Source organism: Hyperoodon ampullatus, assembly GCF_949752795.1.
Source record: "Hyperoodon ampullatus genome assembly, chromosome: 5".
Lineage (NCBI taxonomy): Eukaryota > Metazoa > Chordata > Mammalia > Artiodactyla > Ziphiidae > Hyperoodon > Hyperoodon ampullatus.
In genome coordinates, this window is record NC_136918.1 from 37,470,195 (window position 1) to 37,492,146 (window position 21,952).

Sequence of the window (21,952 nt, forward strand, 5' to 3'; positions counted from 1 at the left end):
TGCTGCTCACTGAACCCCCAGCCCTGTGCTGATCTCAGGATGTTTTCACCTCCTCTGGCTCCTGTCACATCTTGCTCCTAAGTCAGCTACAGTAGCAGCACCTCCCAAACGCTACAGTGTCTGGTTCCCCCACCAGCCTAGAAAGCCCTGCTGGTAAAAGCACAGATGTGCTTCTCTTCAAACTTGAAGATGTGTGTGGGCCAGATTTCCTCAGTACCACTCTGGAATGTTCTGACAGCCAGTACCTCAGACACTAGCCAAACTTCGGTCTCGTTCCGTTCATGTCCAAAATGAGGCCGTCCATAATGTTGATTTTAGAATATTTGTAGAGGATGTCAGGATTCCAGAAAAGCAAACTCTTGGAAAGGAACAAAATGTGTTAACTAACACACAGCTCACTAAGGCTCTTTCCACACTCTCTTTGAGCAAATCTGTACCTAAAAAGAAGTCTGATGTCTTTAGCTGCTATTAAAATACAAGTGGCCATTTTTTAAAGAAATTATAGATATGGGGCTCCCCTGCTAGATTAATTCTTCTTCTGGCTTAATTCTTTTGGGCAGATTCTTTTTTTTTTTTAATTTTATTTTATATTGGAGTATAGTTGATTTACAATGTTGAGTTCGTTTCAGGTGTACAACAAAGTGATTTAATTATACATATATCTATTCTTTTTCAGATTATTTTCCCATATAGGTTATTACAGAGTATTGAGTAGAGTTCCCTGTGCTATACTGTAGGTCCTTGTTGACTATCTATTTTGTATATGGCGAGTGTTACAGTCTTGTATGGTGTCATCATGGGAGTGACATCCCATCATCTTTGCTGTATTCTGTTGGTCAGGAACAAGCCACAGCCCCGTCCACACTTGAAGGGAGGGGATTACACAAGAGTGTGGATACCAGAAGGTGTGAACCATGGGGGTCTCCTTAGAGTCTGTCTACCACATTCATTTCACCCACAAATAAACTGAGGCCCTAAGATGGGGATGTGCCCTGGTCACAATCTCAGTGAGTTAGTCTAGTGGCTAGATGCTCATCTTGCTAGGATTTCTATTCTGTCTTGTGCTGTTTCCTAGATGGCATGCCTCCAAGATACAGGTTTAACACCTGTGATGCCCCTGGTTCTGGAAAGCAGGCATGGTCTCTACACAGCAGTCTTTGACTGCTGCCAGCTTAACACTCACTGCCCAGTAATCACTGTGGTCCCCCACTAAGGAACTCAAGGAACCACAATTTCCCTGCCTCCACAAATTATCCCTAAACCAAAATGGTAGAAAGAATCCCATTTCCATATCAATTAAATGGGAAAATTTTGAGAATATCAGGATTTTCCTAGTCTCCTACTTCCACCCTGCCCCAACTCCTTTTAACAGATGAGAAAACTGAAGCCTAGGAAGGAGAAGTAATTTATTCAAGCCCCATGGACACAGCCCAGTTCTCTTTCTTTTTGACACATATAAAGTACCAGAGAGAAGGTATTGACTTGAGCAAGCAACCATAGGAGGGGGTGGCCCACAGGACAACTGGAACCAGGACTCAAAGGCCTCAGGGTCAATCCTGTCCCATCCCTCCACTGCAGCCAGCGCTCCAGGCCCCCAGCCCCACCCAGGCCCTGAGACCAAAAGGAAAACCATCAAATAAACAACAGTCCTCATCCCATCAGGCTGTGTTGCCTTTTTTTTTTTTGCAGTACGCGGGCCTCTCACTGTTGTGGCCTCTCCCATTGCGGAGCACAGGCTCCGGACGCGCAGGCACAGCGGCCATGGCTCACGGGCCCGGGACACGAACCCGTGTCCCCTGCATCAGCAGGCGAACTCTCAACCACTGTGCCACCAGGGAAGACCTGTGTTGACTTTTGAGGGAAAAAAAAAAGAAACAAAACTGCTCGGATCATAAATTCTGGACATGCAAAGGCTGCTTAAACAGCTAGTTCCCCAGGAACCACGTATCACTGACAGATAGAGCACAGTGTAACAGGACCCTAGCTTTGCCTCTCTAATTTCAGTAGGACTACAATTCCCACCACAAGAAGTGGAAGTTCTGTCTAATTTGACATGAAGAGAGAGAGAGAGATTGAGATTCTTTCTTCTGGGTCGAAGTCTTTGTCTCACCTCCTCTCTGCACTGGAGAGAAAAAGTAGGATTTTCTGATCTCCAGTCACTGCGTTTGGCTAAACAGCTTCCCAGGAAGCCATTAACAAAATCTCCTCCTCTACCTGTGCTCTTATCAAAGCGGCCTCTGGCCGCATTCTTTTTCCATGGTCCTCAGAGGGTAACTGGAGGAACAAGTGAAACAGGGTATACTGAGTTCTGTGCCTGTCCATCTTGAGTTTAGAAGCCCTAAGTTGTCCCCTTGCTGGCTTCTGAAGAGAGCTGAAATCACTCCATTTGTTGGAATAGTTCCGGGAATACAAAGAGTTTGTGCCTTGGACCAGCTCACTAAGTAGTGCTGATCCTGGGCTGCCTTTGAGTTTTATTTCCTGGGTCCAAATGGACTTTCTTTTTTTTTTAATTTTAAAATTATTTTTAAAAATTGAAGTATAGTTGATGTACAATGATTCAGGTGTACAGCAGTTTATATATATATATATATGTGTATATGTATATATATATTCTTTTCCATTATAGGTTATTACAAGGCATTGAATATAGTTCCCTGTGCTGTACAGTAGGTCCTTATTGTTTATCTGTTTTATATACAGAAGTGTATCTGTTAATCCTGAATTCCCAATTTATCCCTCCCCGCCTTCCCCTTTGGTAACCATAAGTTTGTTTTCTATGTCTGTGAGTCTATTTCTGTTTTCTAAATAAGTTCAACCAAATAGACTTCCTGAAGCCACCTGTTGTCCGACAGAAATCAGAAATAGACTTCAGAAAAATAACCATCAAATCATTTGGGAAGAACTAGAGAAGGTACACTTATTTTAGCAATAAGATGGTCTCTCCTGGGATGCATAACTGATTTGGTGGAAATGTTTCTGTTTTAAATAAAGTCCACTTGAGTATTAGAATAACAGGGATTGATTTTCAGGGCCTTTTAGACTTTGGGACCTCACTGTTTTCTGAATGTGGACTGTCAGGACTCCATCCCTTTGCACATGCTGTTCTTTATACCTGGAGTAGCTTCCACCTTCCTCTTTCTGACAAACTTCCTACCCACCTGGAAGGGTGCAGCTCCCTCCTCGGTGAAGCCTGTGGACGTTCCCGATGCCCCCACTCCCCTCGCTACGCACAGAGACGGTTGCCTTCCATTCTGGGTGCTCACAGCCCTTCTTCGTAGCCCTATCTGGATATTGACAACTTCTGCCCTGGGGAGACTGATACAGCAGAAGAGCAGGGATTTTGTCTTGTTCATTTCATTTTCCTTTTTGTAGGCCTTACACAGCTCATAGTGGCACAAGTTTGATGGGTGGATGAATTGGTGAATTGCTTTAAGGAATATGTCTTTGACTTGGTTATTTTGAATTTTTGTTAACAAATTGCCTACTAGCATTCCTGGGCATACGTAGTCAGCATTGAAATGATATAGAGCTGCTATGTGCAGAGATGAACTTTGAAGAAGACAAAGACTTCCAGGTGGAAATATAGTGCAAATGAGTCAGAGCCCCCTCGGAGGTCAAAAGGAGATCGCAGCCCTATTATCCCATATTCTTAGTCATTCCCTGTATTTACTGAGCACTCAGTGTGTCTACACAGCATGCTAGAGGCTTTACAGAGACTACCACAAAATCCCTTTAAGGTCCTATTATGCTCATTTTACAGATGAGAAAACTGAGGCACAGAGATCAAGTAAGTTGTCCCAGGTCACCTACCTGGTGATGGAGGCAAGTGTTAGCCTGAGCCGGCTGACTCCAGAGCTCAGCTCGCCACCTCTAAAGGGTCACAGAAGCTTTGTCCCAGGTGTGCATCGGCTGTAACTGAGGGTCTATCGCACACTAGTTCCTGCCCCCAGTGCTTCCAGTGCATGAAGGAAAGTGATCGGGTCTCCATCCTCGAAGTTCTATAGGGAGAGGTGGAGATGGGAGCTCAGACAAGCACACAAGTTACTATAATGCAGGATGAAACAACAGTGTCATCAAGAAGCAGGACAGGGCTTCCCTGGTGGCGCAGTGGTTGAGAGTCCACCTGCCGATGCAGGGGACACGGGTTCGTGCCCCGGTCCGGGAGGATCCCACATGCCGCGGAGCGGCTGGGCCCGTGAGCCATGGCCGCTGAGCCTGCGCGTCTGGAGCCTGTGCTCCACAACGGGAGAGGCCACAACAGTGAGAGGCCCGTGCACCGCAAAAAAAAAAAAAGAAGAAGGACATGCCATGGAGGATGGTTCAGGAAGGCATCTTATAGAAGATGTCTTGAAGGATGGGGAGGATATCAACAGATCACTGGGGAGGGATCCAGATAGAGGCTAGAACCAGCGGAGAGAAGGGGGGCAGGTACCAGCCAAGGGAAAGGAGGCTGGGAGGTGAGCTGGGGCCAGCTCATGGAGGGTCCAGCTATCTGCCTGGAGGATGCAGCCAATCTGGTAAGCACTGACAGGGGCTAGTTTAAATGATCAAGAAGAACCTGCAGTCCAGATGGTTGAAGCTGAGCCTAGTGAGGGCTGAAGCTTCATGTCTCTGTTAATTGAGTTCCAAACTTGTCCCTCCTTTCTGAGGTTTCTGTCTTCACTGTGGGTTTCTAACAATCCTCTGCTCCAGCTCCCACATCCCCTACTCACCCCCACCCCCCCACCATTATCTCCCAATTTTGATTTGAGAGTTCTCAGTACTCTTCATAGATTTGCAGATGGTTACTCACTTGCTGGGAACCTCCCTGTCCCAGCTCTGTGATCACCCTCTCATTCGCCCTAGCTGCTCCTCTGTGCCCCCAGTAGCACTCAGCCATGGAGCTCCACGTTTTAAATATCACACAAATGGTCCTTCTGGCCTCTCAGCCTATGTAAACATTATTAAAATCCCATTGTCTACAAACTGAGTAGACTCACTCATGAGAATCCACTTAATGTCTTTAGAATGAAGCACTGTTCAAAAGTTCAACCTACAAGGTGTTCGTGGGAAGAGGTTCAGGTCTACCATTCCTGTGGCAGGTCACCCTCCACCTCTGCCCGAATGTATCCAATGGTCATGTTCACCGTCTTTGGCACTTTTCTTCCTTCCCAGTGTCACTAGCTGGGATGGGTTCAAACCCACTGGAGAAGCTGAGGCCACACCTCAGGAATTCGGTACCCCTACTTCTCCTCTTGGTCCTGTGGCTTCTGCTCACTCATGCCTTCCACTCCCTGTGGTTTAAGGAGATTGTACAACAATCCAAACATTCTTTGAAGGGGGTGACTTGCTTATTCATCTTTGAATCCACTCAGCGTGGTGCCCGACACACAGGAGTTATTCAGTAAGTGTTTATTGACTTGCTTCTTTCCAGTCCACCAGACTTCATGGCCTTGACTCCATTCCCCTGAACTCCTCTGCTTGTCTGACCCACAGGAGTGGACTCAGGCATCCTGGCTCCCATCACTTGGCTTTGTAGGACTTGTTTCTCAACGTAATCATTAGCTTAGCTCCATTCTGAACCTCCTCCCACTTTTCATGTCCCTCTAAAGCTTAAAGCCTACAACTTGATTCTCAAAATAGAGACAGTGGGCTTTAAAATACTTTTTGAACTCCAAAGTGCTGTGCAAATGTAGAGAATACAATCAAAATGATGAGCTTTCTATGAAGGACCATAATGGTTAAGAGTAGAGGTAGGATGCTGGGATAAAGGAACAACTTGAAAACAAACAGACAAGGTAAATGACCATGAATTGAGTTTAGTAATCTTGGGAGAGTAATTCTCTTCTGGCTTAACAAATATTGATGAGATATATCTTGCATATTTTTAGTTGGAAAGCAAAATGAATTTCTTTCAGCAGTATATTTATGATTTCATTTCATCTACTTTCAAAAACTATTTGAGAAACATACAATAAGTTAACAGACAGGAAAGGAGAAAGGGTTTATCTAGTGGCTCCAGCTTTAAAACTCTGTGACCACTTTTCCTCTCTGTCTCTCCATTTATAAAATGGGCGGGGAGGGGAGTGTTGGAACAGATAACCTGTAAAGTCCTTCCTGGCACTGATAGTCTATGGCTTATTGAGAAAACCAAGCCATTCTCTTTGATTCCTTACAGGGCTGAGTTCACTTTCCATGCGAACTCTCTTCCTGGCACACATCTCATTATTTGCCATTCTTTGTTAAGTGTAGTTTTCTCTGACTAGACCATGAGCCCTCCCATGTCAGCACTGTGTCTTGTCCAGTTTCGTGCCATCCTGACTCAGGGCCTGGCACATAACAGACGCTCAGTGAATGTTGTCAAATGAAGAGGTCCGAGGTGCTGACGACATCTCTGTCCTCAGGTGACTGAAAGGCTGGGCTGATGAATGAAACTGAACACTCATATACTTAGAAAGGACTTCTACCAGGAGAAAAAGATTTCAAACAGTGTGTCTGAAAACGTTCTTCAGGGCTCCTTTCCCATGTCATCTGAGGCTGGTGAATAAGGTAAAGCTAAAAGGGTAGCACATCTCCATTGGACACAGTATTTTCAGTTTGTATTAGTTTTCTTACTTCTTCTCAATTTAGCTGGTGTCTGGCCATCTCTGATCTCTGATAGAATTTTAACATCATAAGCATCTTCACAGGCTGATGGAGAAGAACCTACCATGTACTCCTAGCCACTTGTTCAGGAGTACCTGGGGTGTTGTTGTTGGGTGCTTCATTATCTCATCTGAGCTAAGGTGATGTCAAGACATCATTTCTTTTCTTTTTTTTTTTTTTTTTTTGCAGTACACGGGCCTCTCACTGTTGTGGCCACTCCCGTTGCGGAGCACAGGCTCCCAGACGTGCAGGCTCAGCGGCCAATGGCTCACGGGCCCAGCTGCTCTGCGACATGTGTGATCTTCCCGGACTGGGGCACGAACCCGCATCGCCTGCATTGGCAGGCAGACTCTCAACCACTGCGCCAGCAGGGAAGCCCAAGACATCATTTCTTAAGAGGAAAACTCAGTCATTCATCCAGATGTTTTGTCTTTGAGGAGTAGAAACCCTGACCTTTGGTAACATAAAGTCCTTATCATGGAGTCAATTAATTTGAAGGTGTCAAAGAATATATAAAATGATGAGACTGTACAAAGACTGCTGAGCTAGGGGACTGGATTGAATGATTTCCTTCCCATCAGAATGACTGCCATGGTCTTAGCTTGGTCACTGTTTTTTGTTTGTTTGTTTTTTTTAGGACAGCTTACATTACTGTTAGATTTACTTTCCCTTGTGAAAAAATTATTTTCATTAATAGGATCATTCAAATGGGAAACATTGAGAGAGGATGCTGCAGTTGGGCAACAGTTAGCATGACAGCTCATGCATCGGAGTACTGGGTCTCATCTCCTTCAGGCCTGGAAAGGATCCTCGACAGCACAGGGTCCAAGATCTGTTGGCTGCTGGAGTCCTCGCCAAGGAATTTCAATTCCTGAACAGATTCAGTGGGCAGAACATTCTCTGTAAACCTAAGTCAAGAGTCTGGAAAATGGCTGGACAAGTACTATGTCTTGCTTGACTGAGCAGATAGAATGAGAAGAAAAAATAAATAAAGAGAAGATGAGGATTAAAGCAATTTGAAAAGTAAAATTCAGAGGTAGAGAAATAATAGAAAGAGGGGAAATATTTTACTGGTCTAAAATTGAAGAAATGTAGACTTGAGTATATAGGGACTTGTGCCAATGAGTTCAGTCCTCTGGTTATATCAACAGGGGAGCTGAGGCTCAGAGAAGGGTCAGGACTGCCCGAGATCACACAGCTAGTTAAAGACATACCTGAAATTGGAACCCAAGTCTCCTGGCTCCAGGGCTGGTAACAGGACACTGTAAAGTTAGCCAAAACTTATTTTATTAAGATCATCTATGTTTATTTAATAAAGACAGAGAGTCAGGGAAGACAAAACAATTTAATTAGTTATGATTCACCAATTGGCCTTCAATTCCTTCTCCCCTTTTTTTTCTCTGAAGAGTGTTTATTAAGGTTGAACTGGCCTCCGATTCTCTCTGAAACTTTGAGTCTTGCAAGAGGAAGAAACTCTAATCTTCTACTTTGTCTCAAGAGGAACCTATAAAAACACCTACTTGAGGTCTCACCACAGCAGATCCTCAGAGAGTAAGATCTTATCCAAATCTCCTTTTCTTTTGAAGCCTTTTTTCCCCAGTCTTTAAACATAAGACAATTCAAACATTCCTTGGGTAGCATATGCCTCTTTAATTGACTGGGTGGCGGATAATATTTTTGAAGAATTGACTGCTATATTCTTATTCCCCTCCCGTCTCCATCTCCAGCCGACGTATGAACAGCTGAGATTTCCTTCTGCTCCAGGCCCTTCCTCTCTGGTCCAAACAGCTGGGGCCTAATCCCATCACTCACTGCTTTCAGGAAGGGTGTCTCAGGCAAATGCAGAGAGCCACGCATCAATTCCTGCATGTCACTAGGGAAAAGCAAGGGACAAAGATGCAAGAGTAACCAGGGTCAGCTTATGAGGACTTTAAATGCTGAATGAAAGAGTGTTTTCTTGATCCTATAGGACTGGGATGGCCAGAGGAAGTCTTTAAACTGGGAACACCATGATCAGATTTAGTGTTTAGAATAGACTGTGGTTGCACAGTAGATAGGGGCAGCAGACAGAGTTAGCAGTAGGGAGGCCAATACCAATCTGTTGTAGAGGTAGTTGCAGAGGGAGAGGTGCTGATGGCTTGACCTCGGGCAGTTCCAATGAGGATAAAAGGGAGATGGATTCAACAGGAAAAAAAATAGAAGGGAGGATTGGAAGGACCTGGCTATGCTGAGTGTGGAGAGTGCAGGCATCTGTGAGGCTGGGGAGAGGAAATGAGCGAGGGAAGTTGAGGAAAATGAGAATTCTGGCCTGGGGGCTACAGCATATCCAGGGGAATATGGGGGGCAGAGGCATGCGGCAGGATGTGGTGCAGGGGTTGGGGGTAGGGTGAGAAGGAATGGCAAGTTCAGCTGTGGCACATTTAAGGAGTTTGTGGGACATGCAGGTGGACAAGCCCTGTGGGGAGTTGGAAACCCAGGTCTGGGGTCAGGAGGGCCCACAGCCAAACATGCGGACTCGCAAACCAGATGGTGATGGAAGCTGAAGGCAGGAGGTGCCGATGAGTTTATGCCTAAATGAACATCCAACGCCTTAACCATAGGGTCTGCATCCTATGTGCTGTCACTGTATTAATCTTTCTAAAGCACCACTCAGACCCAATTACCCTACCTCTACTTGCAAATACTCCTACATTTCTTATAAATTCAACTGTCCTTTCTTGACTGTTTTAATTCTCGTGCTCATTCTCTTCTGTCTTCTTGGAATGCTTCTTCCATCTCTTCCGGCTGAGATGTTATCTATTCTTTCAAGAATCAAATGAAATCTTTCCTGGCCATCCCCATAAGTGATCTGTTGGATTCTTAGACCTTTTAGTTTAAATTGTGATAGTACTTTTGCTCTGTGATGCCCCTTCACACTCCACCATCATCACACACCTTGTGACACCGTCTCCAGCACCCCAGATTTTCACACTTTGTGCCTCAAGGAAGGGACACCTGTGCAGAATGCAGAGAGCAAGTAGGTCAGGTCTTATATTTGAGTTTCAAAAGTCGAGGTTGTGGAGTTACGAGAAGCTGGATTTTGAGTGTGTTTTATATATGTAATTGATTTGGAAGACGAGATTAAAAACCAGGTTTCCTTACCCCTAGTTTAGATGAAGAGTCTTCAGATTGGGGGAGGGGAGAGTTGGCGGAAACTTGATGAGGGAGGGAGGTTTATGGTGAAACTGCACAACTCAGATTGGGACTTGAACCCATTGTCTTTTTTTTTTTTTTTTTTTTTTTTTTTGCGGTACGCGGGCCTCTCACTGCTGTGGCCTCTCCCGTTGCGGAGCACAGGTTCCAGACGCGCAGGCTCAGCGGCCATGGCTCACGGGCGCAGCCGCTCCGCGGCATGTGAGATCTTCCCGGACCAGGGCACGAACCCGCGTCCCCTGCATCGGCAGGTGGACTCTCAACTACTGCACCACCAGGGAAGCCCCTGAACCCATTGCCTTTTAACTGAGATCACACACCTGGTCTCAGGACTTAATGAAGCTCAGGTTCTTTATGTCTCATCGCAGCAAGAATTCAGTGAGAGACAAAATGATAGGTAAGAAGTGGATTTATTTAGAGAGATAACACATTCCATAGACAGAATGTTGTCCATCTCAAAAGGCGAGAACGGCTCTGGGAGGAACACACTCCACAGACAGAGTGTGGGCCATCTCAGAAGGTGAGAGGCCCAGAATATGGGGTGGTTAGTTTTTATGGGCTGGGTAATTTCATAGGCTAATAAGTCTGAGGATTATTCCAACTATTTTGGAGAAGGAGTGGAGATTTCCAGGAATTGGGCCACCACCCACTTTTTGTCCTTTTATGGTTGGCCTCAGGTGGTCATAACACCTGTGGGTGTGTCACTTAGCATATGCTAATATATTACAATCTGTGTATAATGAGGCTCCAGGTCTACTGGAAGTTGAATCTTCCACAGTCTTGGACCTAGTTGCTTCTAACCAGTTTCTGTCATGTTCTCAAGGGCTATGTCATTCTTTAAAGGTTATGCCCTGCCCCCTTCCCTCCTGTTTCAAAGGGATTTGGGGTGAGACAACCAGGCCTGGAGGGACCACTGAGACAGCAGAGGAATCAGCCTCCAGGGATCAGGCAGTCTTTGCTCTGGTGGGCATGGGCGCTGGCAGCCAGAGCGGTTCTGCAGACCACCCCGTCTCCATCCCAGCCAGTCTCCATCCCACCACACTGTGGGTGTCGAGGAGCCCCAGCTGCTGTCCTTCCTGTTGGACCACTGCCATGGACGATCAGGAACCACTCCTGTCAATGCCCAGAGAGTTTGCATAGTCCCTATCTGGCTTGCCTATGTGGACAACTCCCTTTCTAACTGCCCCAGGATGAAGGGTGGCATCTCAGGTATCCAGAGGACTGCTGGTGAACTTCTCTTCACCACATCTACACTTCTGTGAGATTACATGGAAATAGCTCAAAATTTCCCTCTTGCAGAAAGAGATATACTCCTGTTACGTATACTTTTCTACTGGCATCAGATGATGATCGCCCTTGTGTTGTAGATATTTCTTACTGCTGGATGTCTTCTGTTTGCCTCTCCAGATACATTCTCTGCTCTTCTCCACTCTGCTCTCTTCCCCAGAGGCTGGTCAGTGTGGGCTGTAGGGCTTTGGACTTCCTGTTGGGTTCAGCCAATGGGGAGCCTGGCAGGAGATTAGAAGGATGGGAAGAGTGAGGTCAGGGCATTTATTCCCCCAGCTGTGCTTTCAAGGGAGCCCTTCCTGAACTCTTCTCTCCTGAGTTCCTGCAACCTCTCCTTCTTCTTGTTCCTTCCACTGGTATGGGTAGCAATTTCTCTGTCACCAGGCACCTCAGGATATCACACGTATTTCTTGTTTCCCTATGCCCTGCCTATGTCTTCATAACTAGTGCCTTTGTTAAGCTTCCTTGAATTATCCTAATTTGGTTGTGACATCTGTTTTCTGCTGGAACACTCCTGCAGATTATGTTTTCCAAAGATGGTTAAAACAACATCTCCCATTCCGCATGTTCTTCTTATCTTATCATATGACTTTGACACCTCTCCCTTGAGAGGAAATGACACTGTGACTTCTGAACTACTCATAAAAGATGATACAGCTTCTGCCTGAGTCTCTTGGGAAACTTACCTTTGGAGCTGAGAGCTGTCATGTAAACAGTTTATCCTAAGGCTGCCATGCTGTGAGGAAGCCCAAGCTGGCCCACTCAGAGAGAGAACATAGAGAGGCCTTGAAACTATATGAACAGAGATGCCTGGCCAGCCCCCAGCTGCTTCAGCAAACCCTATCTGGCTGCAACTACAGGAGACCCCCCTTCCAGAATTGCCCAGCTGAGCCCTTCCTGAATTCCTGTCTCACACATACTACGAAAGATACTAAAATGATTGTTGTTTTAAGCTGCTAAAATTGGAGTGAATTGTTAATGCAACAATTGATTACTAGAGTGGACCCTGACGGATATGATATACAAACAGCTCTCCCTTCTGAGCTGGGAGTTTCCTGTGGTGAAGGGATCATGCCTTATTATCTTCCCTAGAGCTGCTATCACACAACAGTCCATTCATGAATATTTGTGAATGGGTCCAAAAGCTGTGACCGATTTGAGTTTTGGTCCTCAAGGAAGATTTGCACATTCTGCTCACTTGGGAAATAAGAAATGGAGACCATTGCATTGTTGACCTCATAAAGGCAGACTGGGGGTTCTGCTTCTTTTGTTTACAAATAGGCCTCCTTGAACCCCAGTGACCAGGAGCAGATATACCTCAGATTTAAGATGCACTTTGAAAATAATATTTGCCTTAAGAAGTAGAACACTAATTGTGCCAAAATGAGATCATGGACTTTCCCAAAGACTTATCTAAAGCCCCACACTAAGGGTGGCCTCCCTGTTTTCTCTCCTTTGTGTGTATATGTGTATTTTGTCAGTTCAAGGCCAGAAAGCGAATGGTCCTAAACTGGGAAATGGAGTTAAATGTGGGGAAAGAGGCCACTGCTTGGATAACATTCCTGAGATGATGGGTTTGAAAAGTGGGAGTGCCAGAAATTTCCTGGAAAGTTTATTTTTGCTGAGTTTTAAGCCTGACTTCAGACCATTAGAGCTCTTGGATAATGCCAGTTTGTTGAAACATGCAGAAAGCCAACCGTCCCTAGAAATGAGGTTCTCTCCTGCCAGCTAGAGTTTTGTGGTCTGGCTCGCCTCTATGCTTGAGTTAAGCCAGACCTTAACTTTTAAAGTAAATTGTCAGGAAAGGTCAGAGGAATGCTGTGCTGCCAGTAGGGCTGATAGGAGTGCATCTAGACCACTGCTTCTCCCAGGGAGCTTGTGAAAACACAGATTCAGACTCAGGTGGTCTGGAGGAGGGCTGGGACTCCACCGACTAGGTTTTGAGAAGCAGCTTTATAGAGAGCGTGGCTGACTATAGGAGGGCCCCATCTGACCCACCTCCATCGGGCAGTCCTTCCACTGGGGTTCAAAGGTTTTTTTATTTCAAGAATCTTCTAGTAAAACGAAAATGCCCTTGGGTTGGGATGGGGTGCAGAAAGGGTCTCCACCTGAATTTGGGCAGGCGTATGTCATTGCTATTTAAAATAAAATTCATCATAACAACAACTCAATTTATTGAAATTTACCCTTTGCTGGGCTCTGTGCTGAGGGCTTTGTGTGTTGTATTGACTCACCTAATCCTTATGACCACCTGGTGAGGGGGCTCCTAGTGTGCCCTTCTTACACATGAGGAAACTGAGACACAGAAAAATTAAGTTCCTTGTCCAATTATCAAACAGCCGACGTGGAGAACACTGAGATGGGCTGTCAGACCTCAGAGTCCCAGGTCCTGAGCAGGAGGACATGGGAGGCTCCTGTACACAGCCCAAGGGTCAGATCCTGGAGGAGGATAGGGCAGAGGGAGATGGGTCAGCCTTGCTAACCTCTTAGTATTTCCAGGGACAGCATGGCTACATATTTGCCTGAAAGTGGTATTGTTTTGTCCACATTAAACCATTCATCCATATTCTTATTTAGCATTTGCTGAACGTGCAATGATGTGTCAGACCTTGCACTAGGCGTTAGGGTAACACGCTGAATAAGCCACATCCCTGCCTTCAAGGAGTGCAGAGTTTCCTCGAGGAGGGTGACCTGCAGCAGTGCCAGGATGACAGAAACAGAAACACGCAACCACAGGCTGCTAATCTCACTGCCATTTTCATGACCCTGGAGCAAATTCTTTCAAATGCTGAAGTTACAAAGTCTCTGCCCCCAAACACTTAACCCCCTCAAAGATTTAGCTGGTGCACTGGTGGCATCTCAGTTGACACCGTTTGCGTATTCCCACCTCTCTGTCTTTGTTTATGCTGCATCCTCCTTTTAAGAACCTTTTGACCCCTTCCCCCTTGTCTAAATCCTACCCAAGGGACAGGCCACTTCCTCCTTGAAAACTGGACAGGTCCCCCCAGCAATACACATCATGAGGGCCTACACTCATCTAGGGTGACCAGTTATCCCAGTTTGCCTGGGGGGTGGGGCATGGTGGGAATGGGGAACTAAAGCATTTCCTGGTGGATTGCATTTCTATTGCCACATAACAAATCACCACAAACTTAGCTGCTTAGAACAACACCCATATTGGCTTACAGCTCCATGGGTAGAAGCCCAGGCATGGCATGGCATGGCTGGGTCCTCTGCTCAGTCTCAAAGGCTGAAATTCAGGTGTCCACCAGGCTGAGTTCTCATCTGGAGGCTCTGGGTAAAAATCCATTTTCAAAGCTCATGCAGATTGCTGGCAGAACTCAGTTTCTTGCAGTGCAGGGCTTAGATCACCATTTCCTTGCCAGTCATCAGCTGGAGGCCACTCAGCTCCTAGAGGTTATCCATATTCCCTGCCATGTGATCCCCTCTGTCTTCAAAACCTCATTGGATCCTCTTGTAATTCAAATCTTTCTGACTTCATCTCTGACCTCCAGACCTGGATTTAAAGGGCTCCTTTGATAAGGTCAGGCCCACCCAGCTAATCTCTCTATCTTAAAGTCAATTTATTTACACCTGCAAAATCCCCTCATAGCAATACCTAAATTTAATGTTTGATTGAATAACTGGGTGAGGCTGTGTGTACAGCAGGGGCTTGGAATTTGGGGAGTCCTCCTAGAATTCTGCTTATTACATCTGGGATGAAAGCCTGGGACTGCTGGTCACTCTGTTAACAAATTTAGCAAGGGCCAGGCATTAGTTATTCATCTCTCTACCTCACTTCTGACCCTATCCACAGCTCTGTACATGGCAGGTTCTTTCTTGGTAAGATGTACTGCTCTGGGTGACAAGGCAGCTGACCTCAGTGACATGTAGCCTTAGGACAACAGGGCCTAATGGCTGAGACTGTGAGCACCGAGTCAGACAAACCTGGATTCAAACTCTACCTTACCAGCTTTTGTGATCTTTCACTAGACACCCAAACTCTCAGAGTCTCATATATTTTTTTCTTCTATAAAATAGATATTGCTACTATACAGTCCTAATAATGTTGCTCTGAGGATTAAATGAAATCATGTACATTAAGCATTGGACTCAAGGCCTGGTGTATAGTAAGCGCCCAATGAAACCATTTATTATTGGTATTACCATACCAGAGCCAGTTAAATGCTAGCAACCAGATATTGCTTGTGGTGTCTCTGGGCAAGATGCAGAGGGAAGGGCTGACCATTCACAGTCCTCCAGTGCTTAGAAAAATATTAGAAGGAAAACCCAATAGAAAGGTTTTCCTGCAGTGATGTCCTGGCCAGGCTAGGTAACTGAGCTCTACTCTGAAAATTCCTTTGGTAACTTAGTGCAAGAAACACATCTTCCTTCAATTTAAAACTTTTGGGTGGTACAGCAGTACAGATGTTAAATATTTGGTGTGTATGGCTCCAGAGGGTAGGGGGGGTGGGTCGGTAATTCTGAATCCTTTGAACATCTTAGCGGCCTCTCTGGATGAAAGGTGCATATGTTGAATGTGGCAGTATATGAAATTAAAAGAAAATAATTTTCTGCTCAAACAGCTGTGGGGTCTCTGCAGACCAGAGGGATGTCTCAAAGCAGTTAGTGGACCCTAGGGCACAGGGCCCTTTGGAAACATCTGGAAACGACACATCTAACTCCAACACGGCCTATCAAGGATAAAGTTGTTTATGGAGGAATTCCTCAGTTTCAGGGCAATTCCTTGCAAAAAAGAAGGCCTTCTAGTGCAAACTTGTGCCATGAAGAAGAGTGCGCTAAAGGGGATTTATTGTTTTAATTAAACTAATTTCAGCTTTGAAGGATTCTTTACAAAACAACACACAGACACAAATAAAAGACACGCAGACTTTCCCTTCTCCTCTCCCTACTCCTAAAGCACACAGCTTGGGCTTTAAAGGGGGACTTACTGCCTTTGTCCTGGAGCCAGCAAACCAGGTGGTCACACAATCAGCAAACCAATAACAATGACAGACATTACAATTTTCTACTTCGCTGCCATAAACAAACACTGAGCAATGGGGCAGAGAAGGCCTGGGCCATCAGCAATGCGGATAGAAAAGGAAGACAAACAGTGTTGGGTCCCAAGATTTAGATGAGGCCTCAGGCATCTCCAGAGCTAAAAAAAAAAAAAAAGAAAAAAGCCTCCTCCCTTCTTCCTACACAAATGTTCCAAGGAAGGATCCCTTAATACCTAAGCTTAGTGGAGCTTAGCGAACTGTAACAGGCCCAAACAGGGGCCGCTGTGACCTCCGCAATAAATCACTTTCAAGATAGAGATTTGCCTCCCTCTTTGACCCTCCTACACAGCACATAGATTAGATTTAAGGAGTTGAAGTTGAGGGGAAATGTTTTTTAAAAATTGCCTTTTCCACTCTGTTTGTTTATGTGGATTGGATTTCCCATCATGAGCATTATTTTTTTTAATCTTCTTAAATCTGTGAGCTGTCCTGTCCTCTTTTTCCAGACCCTTTGAAAGGAAGTTCCATCCCCAATGACTTTGATGTAATTTACAGTAGCCTTTTTCAGTGGTTGTCTCTGGACCGGAAGGGACGCAGAGATCATTTAAGTCCAGCGACTACCTAACATGGCTAGTTATCAGCACCAGCCTGGTGGCTCCGGAACGTGTGCAATCAGACTTAGGGGGTTGGCCCCGAAGGTGTGTTTAAGTGCCCCCACCCCTCGTCCCACCTTTGGTGAATCTGATATGGCTGCTTGGTGGATATATATCTGAGAACCACAGGACGTGGAAATCTACTCCCACGTCATCACCCTCAATGTGTAGGTGTAAAACTGAATTCCCAAAAGAGGTCATGGTCTGTTCAAGGTCATCTGATAAGTGAGGCGGGGGTCTCCTGAGTCCAAGACAAAGCCTGGGACCTTTCGCCCCGCAGCCATACGTGTGCGATTCTGACCGCAGGGCTGAGGAATGGCCCCGCAGTGACAGGGAGTGGCAGCACACTGGTATTACAGGGAAGCTGCCTCTTACGGCAGCCGCATTCACGTCACCAAAACCTCACTTGGAAGAAACTCAGTTCCTTGCCCAACTCACTCCATCTGGCTCAGCGTCCTCCAGCTCATTTCTCTTGTCTGGTGTGTTTGTCCAAGATTGGTCGTTAGAGCTAAATTTGAGATTCACAGTAGCAACGATGTCATTGCTGGTGAACTCGTTCTTTCCCCTTCCTCCTTCCCTCCCTTGCCTTCCTTTCCTTTCCTTCCCTTCCCCTCCTTCCTTCCTTCCTTCCTCTCTCTCTTTCTTTTTCAAAGAAGAGAAAGCAGTTATTTCTTTTAGTCACTAATCCTTAGACTATTTGTCCCCACTGGAACTTCATGAGCATCTATGGAATTTAGCTGAGGAGTTGCGAAGCTGAGTGCAAGCACCACTTCTGTGCCCAGGAGCCGTCTCCCTCCCTGTCCCTCTAGTCAAGGTGCTTGTTGGGAGCATCGGTTGAGGGCAGCTCTGTGCCCTGGATTTTAAAAAAAAGTTTAATCTGGTTCACTCCTCTGTTTGTCACTGTAGTCTGTGGGGCCGGGGGATGCAGTTTTCAGCTCTAACATTCACAGGAAATAGTTTATGTATAATTTAGAAAACCAGTGACCTTCGTATCGTGGCTTCTTTCTCACCTTTTTTTCCCTTCTTTTTCTTTTCTCTCCTTTCTTCTCCGTCAGCCTGTCTCTTCCCTTCATCCTCCAGTGTTGTCACTTTTCCTCCCTCCTCCTCCTCTTTCTCATCTCCTACCCTAGAGCTGGCAGCAGCAGAAGGAGGTGGGAGGGGAGGGAGAGAGGAGGCGGGGAGGGAAGAGGAAAAGAGAAGCAGAAACTGGTGAATGAATGAATACAAGAGTGTCATTGTGATGATCACAGCCCTGGTTAGGACACTGGAGTGAAGGTCTGGGATGGTGTGTTGCACAATTTGAACTTTTGAAGCAACGGGATCTGCCAGGGAACTTCCTCCTGACGCATTCCGTTTGATGTGGGAAGCAAAGTAAAGGTTACAGTTCATTTTGAGAAGAGAGTGAATTTGATGGTCTCCATGCTGAATCGAAACTCTCTTCTCCGTCTTCCACCGTGCAGTCTCAGAGATGGCTTTTTCTTCCTACACTGGATGGACCTCAGCTGCAGCTTGAGGGGTCTGAACATACCAGTAACAGCCAAAATGACACCCACTAACTTCTACTCCAAAGCAATTTCTTCCCCACTAACTTTTTTAAAGCACCACAATTTTGTAAACTGGGAGCCCTCCCACCTTCAGTGTGACTGCTCGGCCATATTGCAGATGGAAGCAGAAGGAAAAACTCTGTAAGATATCTTGTCTTCATTGAAACTTTTCATATTTTATACATCATGAATGTTTTGCATTAATTTTTACTTTAAAAATATGGCATAAAAATGGTATTTATCTTGATTACTGAGGTTTTTTGACTCTTCCTTCAATTTTGCGCGCTGGTCTCAACTTCGCCTAAACCCCTCCCAACTCTCTGAGGCAATTTAGTTGGTGACCAAGTCCTAAATCCTGCTAATTCCACCTTACAACTTTTTCTGAGGGTCTCTCTGTCTCTGTCTCTCTGTCCCTCTCTCAATTCCGCTGCCACCACTCCACATGAGGCCACCACTGCTTCTCACCAGGATACATCAACAGCCTCCTAACTTGTCTTCCTGCTTCATCCACCCCCGTTCCCTAACAATCCTTTTTCCCCAGTGACTCCAGGGTGACTTTCTAAAACACAAAGCCTCAACTTGACATTTTCCAGGGTCTCCCTCCTACCAACCAACAAGAACCCATCCTTAGTTCGACATTGCAAGTCCTCCAATGTTTGGCCCCAACCTTCCCTCTGTCTTTACTTTTACTAATGTATGAAACCACTGGTTCGCTTTTGCTCGGTTAGGGAGTATGGAAACTAGGTATACAGAAAGTATTGGGTTGGCCCAAAAGTTCTTTTGGCTTTTTCCATAACATCTTACAGAAAAACCTGAATGAACTTTTGGGCCAACCCAATATAACAATAGATCTCTTGAGAGAATAGGTATTTGTGAAAAAGTAGGTCAGTGATCAAGGAATTTTGGAACTGGTTTCCTATTTCCCCTCCTTGGTGATTCAAAATAATTATTAGCATATTAAAACCTCTGAGTAGGTAAAGAATCTCTTACCATAATGCAACATTCTTCTAATATTTGTCCATTGAATCTCATCTTAAAATTCAGATTAACCTTTTAAGGGATATGTTTTGCAGATCAGTTTGAGAAGCATCAGTCGAATAGTGAAAGCCTTTTGGACAATAAAGATAAAAACCAAGGTTCTAGTAAGCTGTGACAAAGCGAGAGAGAGGCATGGACATATATACACTACCAAATGTAAGGTAGATAGATAGTGGGAAGCAGCCGCATAGCACAGGGAGATCAGCTCGGTGCTTTGTGACCGCCTGGAGGGGGTGGGATAGGGAGGGTGGGAGGGAGGGAGACGCAAGAGGGAAGGGATATGGGAACAGATGTATATGTATAACTGATTCACTTTGTTATAAAGCAGAAACTAATTTTAAAAAAAAGAATTATGTCGGCATTAAAATAGCACAATTTTTTGCCATATGAAAAAAAAAAACACTAAGGTTCTAGGGTTGCTACTGGTGTTCGTTCACTGATCCCCTTGTTCATGTTATACACAATGCACTCTGAGGAAACCAAATGAACATAACATTAAGTTTTTATCCCCAGGAGTTCACTGGGAAAATTACAAACCAATATGGTAGGAGAAGTCATAGTGGTAGGGACAAAATAAAGAAATTGTGCTGGGGGACCTTTGAAGAAGAGAGATATTTGAACTGGGTCTTTTTTTTTTTTTTTTTTTTAACTTGTGGACATATTTAATTTTATTTTTAAAATCTTTTGGCCATGCCACACAGCATGTGGGATCGTAGTACCCTGACCAGGGATGGAACCCATGCCCCCTGCAGTGGAATCACTGAGTCTTAACCACTGGACTGCCGGGGAAGTCCCCTTGAACTGGGTCTTGAAAGAGTAAGAGTTTATGGCTGGAGAAAGTGAAGAGATACTTTCCTAAGAGAGGTACAGTGTGTGTAAAGGGGAACAAAAGGACATTGCATATCTCAGAAATGGTGAACAAGACTTCCCTGGTAGCGCAGTGGTTAAGAATCCGCCTGCCAATGCAGGGGACACGGGTTTGAGCCTTGGTCTGGGAAGATCCCACATGCCGCGGAGCAACTAAGCCCATGAGCCACAACTACTGAGCCTGTGTGCCACAACTACTGAAACCTGTGTGCCTAGAGCCCGTGCTCCACCACAATAGAAGCCACCGCAATGAGAAGCCCACGCACCGCAACGAAGAGTAGCCCCTGCTCACTGCAACTAGAGAAAGCCTGCACACAGCAGCGAAGACCTGACGCAGCCAAAAATAAATAAATAAAAAAAAAAAGAAATGGTGAACAGAGAACATGTGATGGCATGAGGTCAGTGGTGGAGAAGAGTTTCTGGAGAGGACGAGTCCCAACTTTCACAATCAAGAGGGCACTGTGTGATGGTTCCCCCTTGAGCTGTGCAGTGCACAGCCTGCCTGCCTGAACGTGGAGGCCCTGGAGCAGACGTTAGAGAGTCAGACAAGGTCACATCCTAGAGGGATGCTAGAGTTGAAACTTTAGTGAAAAAACAGCCATGGCCTAGCCAAGTAATACTGGTTTTTGTTTAACTTTAAATCTATACAATATACGATTATTTAATTTTAAAAATTTGAACAAAATATAAATTTAGAGTTAGAACAAAAGCCCCGCCCTTCCCTTTCCCCTACCCTAACCACAATCTTACCCTGCTCACTCCACTCCCAGATGACACCTCTATCAATGGTTTGGCTATATCCTTCCAGAATTTACATACATCTATTGGTACATTTATGAATATATTAGTTAGTAACGTTTTTACTTTAAGTGGTATCATTCCCTGCCTGTTGTTCTGCACCTTGATCTTCTCACCTAATGATGTATTATGAAGAGCTTCCAATGTCATTACAAGTAGAGATGCACCTTCTTCTTTTCCATGGCTGCCATGCTAGGTACTGTGGTTGCCCCCGCCCATCCACTCAGCCCCTTCCGCCTTGGGGAGGATCCTTGGCATTTGGGTGGGGTTGACCTCGCCCCTAGTTCTAGGGATGAGCCTGGTTGGTATCAGCCTCAGCAGTGAGCTCAGGATCACTCCAATCTCGGGGAGGGGCAAGATGTTCCTGGGTGACCGCAGGAAGAGCAGACACCTCTGTCCCTCTGTCTGAGCTGCTCTGTGTGCAGATGTCAGGCCCGGGAGGGCTATTGAAGTTTGTCGGCTCTGAGAGAAGCCAGCAGAGGATGAAGGTAATGCATGGAGGAGGGTGAGCTAAGAGAATAATAGAAACACGGAATCCGAAACCCTCCCTCCGTGTGGACTTCTCCACTAAATAAGCCAATGAACTGCTGCAGAGTTTAGGGCTGTTTGTTGGGGTCTTCATTGAAATAGCTGCACGGTATTCCCTGGATGAACTACTACTTAACCAGGCTTCCGTTGTTGGCCTTTAAGATGATTTCTGTGCTGTTTTTATTTGTTGTTTGTTTGTTATTATAAATCAGACTGCAAGAAACATCTCTGCAGTGTTTCGTATATGTAAAATATGTTGTAAAAAAAAAATAACTGAAGTGGAATTGCTGGGCCGAAAGGTATGCATACTTTTACTTTGCTAGAAACTGCCAAATTATATGACACTTTCAAAAGGACAAACCACCACCAACAGAGTTTGGGAGTGCTGGGTGTGGCGGGGGTGATGAGATATTAAACA